Here is an 11,839-nt window from a genome sequence, read left to right as displayed (position 1 = left end):
TTTTCCCTATGTCAATGAAATAAAAAGAAAAAAAAAACACTTCATATTAACAGATTTATTATTATTATTATTATTATCATTCTGTTGCATACTAGCTGTTCACCTACCATAAAAATTACTGGCTTGGTAATATTTTATTTTAAATAATTGCACAATCAAGAACAATAACTGTTCTGTTGGTTTATTTATCTGTTATTTTATATCACCAATTATTCTATCCAGAAATTTCAATTTCCAAAGTTAAATGTTGCAACGAATGAGTAGAATTGCAGAACATGGCAACTTGTTTTTTTATGTTCTTAACATATTTTAACATTTTATTTACTTAATTACAAATCATTAAAAGAAGTTCATTTTTAGTTAAGATGCCTTACTTAGGGTGAGGGTGGAAGAGGGCATGACGTTGTATTTTCCAAAAAGGATTGCAATATTTTTGGTTTCACTCCCTCATCAAGAAGTATATCTTATTTCTCATCACCTTGATCTTGACTGAGCAATTGTGATTTCCTCAGAAAACAGAATGTTGTAGAAATGACAAGTATAACTTCTAAGGTTAGAGTAGAAAAGGCGATACAGCTTCTGCCTGGCTTTCTCTTTTGAGACTCTCTTCTGTGGAAACTAACCACCATGTTGTGAGGAAGCCCAAGCCACAAAGAGAAGCCACATGCAAGTGACCTGGCTGAAGTCCCAGCTAACAGCCAGCATCAACCACCAAACATGTATTAACAATCCTCAAATGACTCTAGCCCCCAGCTAATGAACCACCCTCAGCCTCTGAGCTTTCCAGCTGAGTCTACAGGCTGCAGAGCAGAGTCAAATATCCTTGCTCTCTGTGCCCTACCCAAATTCCTGACCCGAGAACACATGAGTCTAATGAATGGTTGTTGTATGACACTATGTTTTGAGATACTTTGTTATGCAACAGTAGACAATTAGAACGGAAGGACAGAGAAGGAGAAAACAAAACCTTTGCATTGTAACCAAAAAAAATTTCTCTATAAGTATGAGGACTTCAATATAGCCACACTTCTCCCTCCATATTAAATTAAAACTAGTTCAAACGTCCATTGTCAGATGAGTAGGAAGTATAGTATCTCTCCTATATTGATGGGAGTCTCTATTTCTTTGTTTTCCTAAACACCTTCTTTGTCTAGGATGTCTGACTTCTAAACCTAAGAAGAATGCTGGTATCTCATACATTCCCTGCTGATTTTACTTCCTCGGCTTCTCACTGCCAGTGGTACTGCTGTCCAAACCTGCAGGCCCACTCCATGTGATGTCTCAACGGCCCAGCTCTCAGACACAACCTCTAAGAAGGGACTAATACACATATAAGTCCACCTCCTCAGGGCCACATTCAAACAGGGATCCCCACATATTTTCCAGAGCTGCACAGTCCTACATACCACCATTCTTCCATATGAAGAGGATGCCCACTGATCCTTTGTGTTAGAAAAGAAAAAAAAAAAGATTCTTCCATAGGCAAACAGGTCGCAAGCTGTCGATATTCATTAACTCTATAATCTTAAGTTTTTGGCTACTGACTAAAAAGTACTTGGCTAAAGAAAGTCATTTTGTTGCTATATGCTCTTTCTAAGGCATACGCTTAAATTAACTTGTGCTGCCAATAAGCTAGATAAATTGACCTCTTTGAGTGAATTGTACTCTTGGTTTTTGGCAAGGATACTTATAAAAAAAACAGGAATGAAAGTTCTCAATAAGGTTTACATAGTAACATAAGCATGGTATCATCTAGTCATGGTATATAATTCCATGACCAGAACATAGGAGGTATCCATCATCATGTCTCCTGTTAACTAAAAAATTAAAGGTTAAATACTATTTCAGTTAATATAATTGGTTATCAGCTAGGAAACCAAAAAGTAAACAGTCCAGCCATCTTTTGAAGATGATGCATAAATAATCCTATAACCTAATAAACCTGACCCATTCTATTATAACTTGGCAATCATTAAGCTCGATGCACACGTCAGTGCTGGAAATGGTATGTGACAGAGACAGCTTAGGTCATAAAGGAATCTGCATTAAAAATAGAGCTATATTTTTCTATTGCGAGTCAGTGTTCTGTATAATTATCAGTAGATAAAATCACATCGCAGAGTCCAACATAAAAAAAGATAATACATAACCTCTCTTCAACGTTTTCCTTTTATTATTTGGAATTTGAGATAATGTTAGAAAAATACACAAAAAGAAGGCCCTAGGCACAAGTATGGCCAAAAAAATTTGGTCTTCCTCAAATAACGAGATACAAGGACGAACCAAAAAATATTTTTGTTTCAGTTCTATTTAGCCCTACTACCCAATAAATGAATCTTTACAAAAAATGTGAGCCTCTGCACGGCCCTGGCTGTATTCAGCCTTCTGGCCTCTTGACAACAGCCAGCAGACCTTCTGGTGCTTAAAAGTCAACTTGAGATAAAAGAATGTAGACTGTCCTAAAATAAGTCTCCCATCTCCATTTTATCACACCATATCAAACCTAGTGATTAGTCGAATACTGCAATCTATATAGTTGTATTTCTACCTTTTTTCTATATGTTAAAGTATCACATCCTTAACCATTTATAATGTGAATTATTGTTTGGTTTTCTTTTTTAGTTTTACATTTCAGTCCAGTAAATGTCTTGAGTACATGCTGCATGACAGATGTGATGATAGTACTAGAGGAGAAAAAGAAATTAGGCTGGAGAAGCTGAAAGAAGTGAGAGAAGCAGACTTATACTTGGATAATTTTTATATGATATGGGAAATGCCATGAATAAGTTGTCCAAGTGCCTTGAAGGAATGTAGGAGATATTTGACCCAGTTTAGTATTGAGAGAAGGCTCTCTGTATTAAATAAATATTAAATTAAATCTTGCAAGATTAGTAGTCAACCAGGAAAAGAAAGTTTCAAAGGACATTCTGAGCAGTGGGAACAAATGCATGAAATTATAATTATTAGAATCTACTGTCTGCTTTACATGGAAATATTACTTTTAAGTAGGATGACAGAGATATGAAGGAACATAAGATATAAACAGAGCGTTCTCATCACTTTATATGTTTTTTTCTAACCCTCCCAACTACCTTGCAAAATAGAAACTATCCACAAGCAAGGCTCAAAATGACTAAGGGAGTAATTCATGGTCATTCAGCAAGACTTTGAAATGGATTCTATTGGATGACAAAACTCCATGGGAACCTCCTCTGTGGAACAGAAGAGTGGGACAGAAACTCCACGGTGCTTTGTTTTTCATAGCATGGTCTTCTTGCTGGGGAAAGGTAGAAGATATTGAAGAAGCTGGCAATAGAGAGTCTTATATGTTATGCCAAGGAATTTAAATTTCATTTAAAGCCATTATTTTTATTTTTTTAAAAAAACAGGAGAAGTGGTGAGATGCTTGTTTAAACAATTCTCATAGCAGTGTAGAAGATTTTCATTTGCTATCAGATATGTCTACAGTACATACTATTTGCCAAATTTTGCTGGGCACCGGACATCATTCTGAGGCTACACGAGATTTAAAGGGACTTAGAGTAGAAGACCAGTTAGGAGACTTTGACTTTATTACGACTCCAATATGCACGGCTGTCTGATTTTCTATGGCAGCCCATTCAGCTGCCAATATTTGAAAGTGGAGAAGACAAATAAGAGATAAATTCAGATTTAGGTTTTACTTAGTTGGATGATGAAAAGAGAGGAATGTAAGGAATCCTGCAAGGTTGAGTTTTTTTGTTGTTGTTGGAGGTAGAGGTTCGGTGGTGGATGAAGTACTGAGCTATGGACTTGGATCTGACTAGGTTGGTGAGAGTAGGAGAAGACTGATAGAATGGAAGAAAATTGAAGGATAAAAGGACTAGAAGACACTCTGAAGTCAAGAAGGTGAGGGGGGAGCACAGGTGTGAGTACACGGAAGGACTAGAAAGTGTTATACTGGAATTAAAGATTTCTGAAGTAGAGAGAGGTTCGTACTGATCAGTTTCAGGATGTGTTTGTGAGTGTGGAGAACTAAAGACGAGTAGAAGTTAAAGATAATTGAGATGAGGAAGTCATGGAATCAGATAAAGTCAAGGAACCATGAGGTGTCTACCACATACTGACCATAATTTTTGTTATGGGAGACAGAATGTCATATAAGCTTCATTTTTGAGAGCAAGAAGAAATGAAATAAATGCCCTCTTCCCTCAAGGAAATTGCAGTCTAGCTAGGCTGTTATATACACACATACTTCTATAAAAATCCTGGATAAACATAAATTTTGTATAAAACTATAAAAGAACTATATGAGAAGAGAGAAAATAATGATATTTATAATAGCTAAGTGTAGTTTTATTGAGAAGGAGGGTGATTTCACTATGATTGGGATTTGAATTATTTAAGGGATGAAGAAACAGGAAAAAGAGACTAAGAATGTCAACATCTTTATCTTAATTTCATTTCTTTTGTGCCCAACATTTCTCTTTCTATCTATTAAAAGAATTGCATATTCGTGAAAGGCTTTTGATCAGTCTGACCACAGCTATAGCATCAGGGTCTGTAATTCCACTGTGTTCCTTTCTGCTACAACCAAGAAGAAGTAAGCCTACATGTGGCCATTTGAGGCAGAAAGTCAACCTGGTAAATGTAAGTGAAAACAGTGAAAATTACTGCTTATCATTTTTAAATGTTCACTCTAGTAGTTTGACATGAAGTACTAATCATCTAACAAATTTTGGTCACTCAATTCTATGAAAACTATACAAATAAGGTTATGGACCTTCAATGGAATTTTTTCTATTAGTACAAATTAACATAAAAAGTATTTGAGTGGACTCATTATAGAATTTGAGAGATATTAAAAATATAATTTATAATATTATATACTTGCTATTAGAACTCCCCAATTTTATGTATTTGCTCAGGAAGATAAGTTTTGAAAAACTGTCTTTTAAAAACAGAATGTGAATTAGTCCATCTTAGTAATGAAGCAATGTATTCTCTCAGGATTAGGAATTGTTCTAGTAAATGGTAGAGCATTTAAAATATATAGTCAAGTGTATTCTTTTCATTAGCTAAATTACTGATTATAAGTTAACATGCACATTTGAAATAAGACAAAATAATGTTAACAAGTCACATATACAGGCTATTCAATTTTCACACAAACACTACCTGAAATGAAAGGTTTTCTGTTCAATATCTGTTAGGAAAAAAAATACATGAATTAAATTCCACTAGATGGCAAGGATCTTAAAGGCAAAGACTTTGTCTTATTTATCTTTGTACTGTTACTACCTGGCTTAGAGCAGATATTCAATAAATGACAAACAAATGAAAATTTACTACTTTCTATGTCAGTTCTCTTTTCCATTTCCCAAAATGATATTGTAGAACACTAGAGATTCTAAGTGTTGGATAAAAATAACATTATTAGTCGTAAATGTGTATAATGCTGGGTTATAAAAAAGTAAGGTTTTTTTCCCACCCTATTTCTTAGATCCATAGTCTGCAAAAAGGAAGCAAATAGTAAATTTCTCAAATGTATCTGCCTACAGGACATTTTTTTCCCCTTCACAGGGTAATTATTGTGAACAAATGGTAGACTGTCTTTGGGTGAACTTCTCCCAGAAAATAATCTCAAGACAAGAATAAATAGTTTATTTGAGAGGTAATCCCAGAATGTACTCATGGAGGATTAGAGTGGAATGGGGAAGGGAAGGGAGCCAGTGAAAAGTTAATCACCAAGCAGATTTCTGATCTGGGAAATTAGGGTTTAATCCAGCTGATGACCTCTAGGAAACTGTGTGGAACATAGCTCAGTCATGCCAACTGAAGGACAGAGGTTATTTATCTACTAATTCCCTGTGGTCATTGGTTGAAGACCAATTCTTGGGATATAAACTCCCCACAAAACTTCTGGGCTTTCCCTACACATGGGCTGAGCATGGCCCAAAGGTCAGCAGAACCTTCAGGCAGAGAAGCTCATGCTCACCATCAGAAGCCAGAAGGTCAGGTCAGCAGGTGCAAGAAAAGTGACTACTGAGCATATGTCAGGGTTCTGACAGCATCTGCTACATTTACTGAACACACTTCAGGAAAATTCTTAGAAGACTATTTACAATTTTTTCTCTTTCTTAAAAAAAAAAAAACTCCATTTTTTCTCCTTATATTCTGGAATTTTTCTACAGCTGTTTGCTTGATATCTGTTTACCATGATTTTTCTTTACTTTTTTTTTTTCTTAACCTTTCCAAAATGCTTCTTGATTGATCGAATCTCCCAACCTTCTCTACTGGTTAATATCATAGATATTTTTATTTTTTAGTGATCACTTAAAATTTCTCACGTATAATTGTTTAGAGTCTAAGTTTTATTATTGATATCTTATTCTCATTCAAAAACATAGAAGGACCTTAGAGCTTTAATTAGACCATCTCCTTGCCTAATATATTATTATTGTTAAGTATTTAGTTTTATCCTATTTGATATTCCTATAATTAGTCATTATTATTATTGCTATTTTATTCAATCAATGCCTATTTTTTCTCACAGATATTACCAACTTATTTTCTTAACATTCCTTCTTGCATTTTAATCCTTTTATAGGAATTTATTTTCTTCTTTAGTTTTGCCTTTAGTAAAGGTATGCAATTGATAAACTCTTTTTTGTAATGTTTTGTCTGGAAATACATTTGTTTTGCCTATATTCTATAACAATATTTTAGCTGTATATAGAATTTTAGCTTGTCATTTATTTTTTCTGGTTGCTATTTTTGTGATCAACCTACTACAGTGGTAAAACATTAGAACTATTTCCTTTAAAGTCAGGGAGGAGGCGGGTACTTACTGTACAACTTCTGTTCAACATTTTTCTAGTTTAGTATTAAAAGAAAAAGAAATAAAAGATTTAAGAATTGGAGAAGAAAAAGAGCCCAAATTTAATTGCTCAGAAATGATGTGATTATTTATATGGAATATCTAAGAGAATTTATAGAGAAAAAAAAATTAGAAAAAATTTAAAAGTTCTGAGCAAATCATGGACCTAAATATAAAAATTAAACTTTAATATTTTTAGAAAATAACATAGAATATATTAATGACCTCAAGATAGAGATAATTTTCTAGATCAAAACACAATGTGCAGAAACAATAAAGGAAAAGATTGGTAAGTATTTAGACTGCAATAAAATTTTAAACTATTTTACAAGAATCATAAACAATGTGAAAAGATGTGCAACGTACTGAAAGAAGACTTTCGTAATTTTATAATTGATAAAAATCAGAATCTGCATTATATAAAGAATATCTACAAAACAATAAGCAAAATGCAAGCAGCACAAGACAAAATGAGCAAAGACTATGAACCAGCAATTCACAGAAGATGAAACCAGCCAATAAATGTGTTGTGGTTGATTAAATAATTGGTGACAATTCTTCCCTCCCCTGAGGTAATTATATTCCGTCTATGCCATAGTCTCATTGAGGTGGAATATTCTTCTACTTTATGGATGTCGGACTCAGCCTTGGGAAATAAATAAAAATGTCACAAGCAGGGACTTGAAATGTCCTAAAGTAACAAGGCTTGAACCAGGTGTGCTCTTGTCTTTGAAAATCACTAGCAGGCCCAATGGCCCAAAAAAGTCAGAGACACATGGAACAGACACGGATCCACAGACTTGCATCCTGAAGCAGAACCACAGCAGTTAGCCTGAAACCCCATAAAAATAAATGATTGCCTCTAAGTTTTCAGATGCTTGGTTACCCAGCATTATTGCAGCAATAGCTAACTGATCTACATATGAAAAGATAATCAACTTTGTTATTAATTAGGGAAATGCAGACAAAGCCACAGTGAGGAACCATTTATTATACATTGGATTGGCATTATATAACACTGCTGTACAATACCTTGGAGTAATTTGACAATAATATATAATGTTGAAGTGTTACAACTTCTAAGTATGTAGCCAAAAAATTCTTAGACTCGTGCACAAGGAAACATATACAAAGAATGTTTTTTACAGCATTGTTTGTAATAGTAATTTTTTTTAAAAAATCTAAATATTCATCAACAGGAAAATGAATACATTGTAAAATGTTCACAATATTGAAAACAGTAAAAATGAGTGAATCATACCTATGAACTTTAGCATTTTAAAAATCTCAAACACAGTGGTGAGCAATAAAAAGCAAGTTTCAAAAGAATACATAAAATATGATTTCACTTATATACTGTTCTAAACCATGTAAATTGGTACCATATGTTGTACAGATAGCTACTGTTTATGCCTCTTTGCATAACAATAGCAAATTTGGAAGGCAGTATGAAAAGTATTATAGTAAAAATTATACAAGAAGATTTATTGAATCTGTTTCATTTCTTTAAAAATATAAAAGAAGTATACATAAGAAAATAATAAGATTGGCAAAGCTGGGTGGTGGATACAACAATTGTTAGTCATGTTATTCTCTGGACTTTTCACTATGCCTTAACGTTTCATAATTTAAAAAATAAAGAGATCTGAATTATGAGATAAAAGATCTTATTCTGATACCAGTTCTGCCATTAACTGGCTACATGACCCCTGGCCAAACATAAGGGCTCTCTGGACCTTTATTTTCTCATCTGCAAAATAAATGTGTTGAACTAAGAGACCTTTAAATTTCCTTGCACCATTACAATTGCAGATTATATTAATTTTTTAAACCTTGAATTAACTGCCTATTTTGATCCATTACTCTGAGCAGAATTCAAAATATCCACTTGTACATGCAAAACCCTCAATACAGTCCTGTGACCTCAGACAATTAGCCCAGCTCAAGGAATACAAGTAAACTATGGGTGGAACAGTGCCTCATTCCAAGATCATGAAAGCTCGGAAAATAAAAACATTCTAAAAGATCTTCGTGACTAGAAAACTGTTTACATTGCTCTAAAAGTTAAAGATCCGCAAAATTAAACAACAAAAAGGAGTCATCATCCTACAGAAAAGAATGAGAGCAATATCCTTATGAAAATTTCATAGAAATCTATGTATATCCTTAATGGAACCCACCCCATAGCCCAATTTTCTATTCTGCCTTGACACAATTGATGGACAACTGTGATAAGTCGAAAAAATGTGACAAGCGGGGGTTGGCAAAGTACAGAATTAAATTGGTGTCATTTTTCTAAGGTAGGCACAAAGAAAAGTCTCACTCTTGATAAAAAGGACATCTTAAACCTAAAGATTAAATCGAGTTTTCCTAATAGATTCATGAGTTCAGCAGTGATGAAGTATCATTCTTTTTTTCCTCTAGGTGCATTTTGTGTTCTTAACTCCTTTGTTTCAAATTATTGGGAGAAAACAGTTCTTTGTCCACATAATGTATTATGTCTAAATGTTCGCATATACAGCATATGAATAATAAAGCTATTTATACTAATCTCTTGGCCTTTCAGACCTTCTCATGTACAGGATCCTGTTCGAAAGTATGTTTTATCCTCCAAATTTCCTGCGAATTAGTCTATAAAGCTAAGGAAACTGGCTCTTTGGAATTAACTTTTAGTGGTTTCCTAGAAGCAATTATTTATAAATACCTAAACATGGGCACTTGATGAAAACAGCATAGCCATATAATAAAATTTTTTCATGGCTTATGATCTGTTCTTAAGAGGTATAAGATTTAAAACAATATTCAATGAGGGCATGATTTATCTCATCATCATAGTGGCTGAAAATCTTGAGAATATTTGATGAGTGGCCCCCTCCCTATGTGTTTAAGAGTTTAAGACCCCTCTGCTCAGGAGAAGGTCTTATCTATGATGCTCATCCTCATACCTCAGCACTGTGGTGAGGACCATTGTGCTCTTTCATGGTGATGCCCTCCTAGTCCATTAAACATTTACTCAGTGGTCAATACAAGTACATAGCATCGCACAGCACCTGACAAGAATGTTAGGGGAAAAAAACAGAGTGAACAGCTGACATGCCCAACTCCCTTCAATTAGGAACAATTATTTATAACTGTCTGCCTAACATTCTGTATGTTCAAAGTGAAATGGTTATTGAGCAGTTTAAAAGCATGGTTACACAGTTGGCTACCTGGGCCAACTTCACTACTTACTAGCTCTGTAGTTGATCTTGGATAACTCATCTAACCTCTTTAAATCTCAGTTTCCCCAACTGTTACCTCAACAGTTCACAATTCTAAGTTCTTCCTGCGCAATTGTTATTATCAACTGTTTCTACAGTTGGTGATACATATATACATGTAAATATATATTTATATATTTTTATAAATATTTTATATATTTATATATTTTATATATAAAAAATATATTTTCATATATATTTATATATATAGTTCATATATATAAATATATTCACATCTATGTTTTCATTTCCGTAATTTTATACTCTAAAATTGACCATACCTATGTTTCCACTGGTATGCCATAAATAACCTATACTCTCTACTCAAGATTCTGACTCCTGTCCCGAGCCAAACTCCTCACACTTCCCTTATGAGAAGGATCAGAGGAAAAATTTTCCACCACCAACACCTCACTACTGTGGTTGATAGCACAAACAAATACAGAGTTTTAGGGAAGAGAAATGCCTAAGGTTAATTCAACTTTTTCTCTGAAGGTGTAACACTCTACTTTGTTTCTTCGATAGAATCCTGGCAAATACTTTAAATTTTTTATCATGGTAAAAAACACATATCATAAAATTGACCATATTGACCATATTTAAGTCTGCAGTTCAGTAGTGTTAAGTATATTTACATTGTTATGAACAGATTTCCAGACCTTTTCCATCTTGCAGAAATTCTTACCTATTAAATAACAGCACCCCTTTCCCCTCATTCCCAGCCTCTGGTAACCAACATTCTACTTTTTATTTCTGTGAATTTGACTACTTTAGATACCTCATATAAGTGGACTCATGCTATATTTGTCCTTTTGTGACTCAATTCTCTCTCTTTTAAAACTGTCAAGAGCTTCAATAGCTACCAATTTCTTTTTTTTAAGTGGCGTATGAGGTTATTCGGAATTGAAATAAATCAACTTGAAATATCAAGATTATCTTTAATATATGATCATCGTTAATAAATGATCAATTGAAATGTATAATTTGAAGTTTATCCATATAGGAAAACATATCCACAAAATTTAGTCTTTTTGTTGTGTTGAATAGCACAGAAATAACCCACGATACATATTTAAGGTTAAACTGTTTCTCTGCCCTTGGCAAATTCTTTACTGTTCTATACTTTGTACAAGAGGCCTCTTGGGGGAGTGTGGGGAGGAAGGTGCTCAAACAAGAGAATGAACAGATGAATGGACATCTGATATTTACGTTGTATAATTAAAGAAGTACATACCTTATACCTCTATTTATAGCTCCTTCCCCATAGTACTGTCATAATGCCTATCTGCACAAATATTTGTCAGATAAAAGGACAAAGATCACAAGAGGAAGAAGAATAGAAAAAGAAATGTGATGGTGGGGCCAGAAATAATGGTAGCAGAAGACAAGGGGTCAAGGCAGTAGCAGATGATAGAAAGGCACATGACCAATCTTTTACTATAAACCAAAGTAAAACATACTTCAACATACAGAAGTCTCTTGCACCCTTGATTATGGCAAGAGCAGGTGTTGGACTTAGTTCATATTCTAAAGTGATCAAAAATGTTCTTTGGAGCCCTCTTTCTGTTCAGCAGCTCCCTCTACATTGAATTTAGCTCCATTCACACGGCCCTCCTGGATCTCATTATACCTTGTACAACAGCACTCCGACTCCTCAAAGCTTCTTGAAACTTTTCATCCTCTATCACATCCGTGGGCACAATGGAGGATTGCAGACCTT

The sequence above is a fragment of the Pteropus vampyrus genome, unplaced genomic scaffold (assembly GCF_000151845.1).
Source record: "Pteropus vampyrus isolate Shadow unplaced genomic scaffold, Pvam_2.0 Scaffold4, whole genome shotgun sequence".
Lineage (NCBI taxonomy): Eukaryota > Metazoa > Chordata > Mammalia > Chiroptera > Pteropodidae > Pteropus > Pteropus vampyrus.
The sequence above is the reverse complement of the archived record's forward strand: the minus strand, read 5'-3'. Positions refer to the sequence as shown.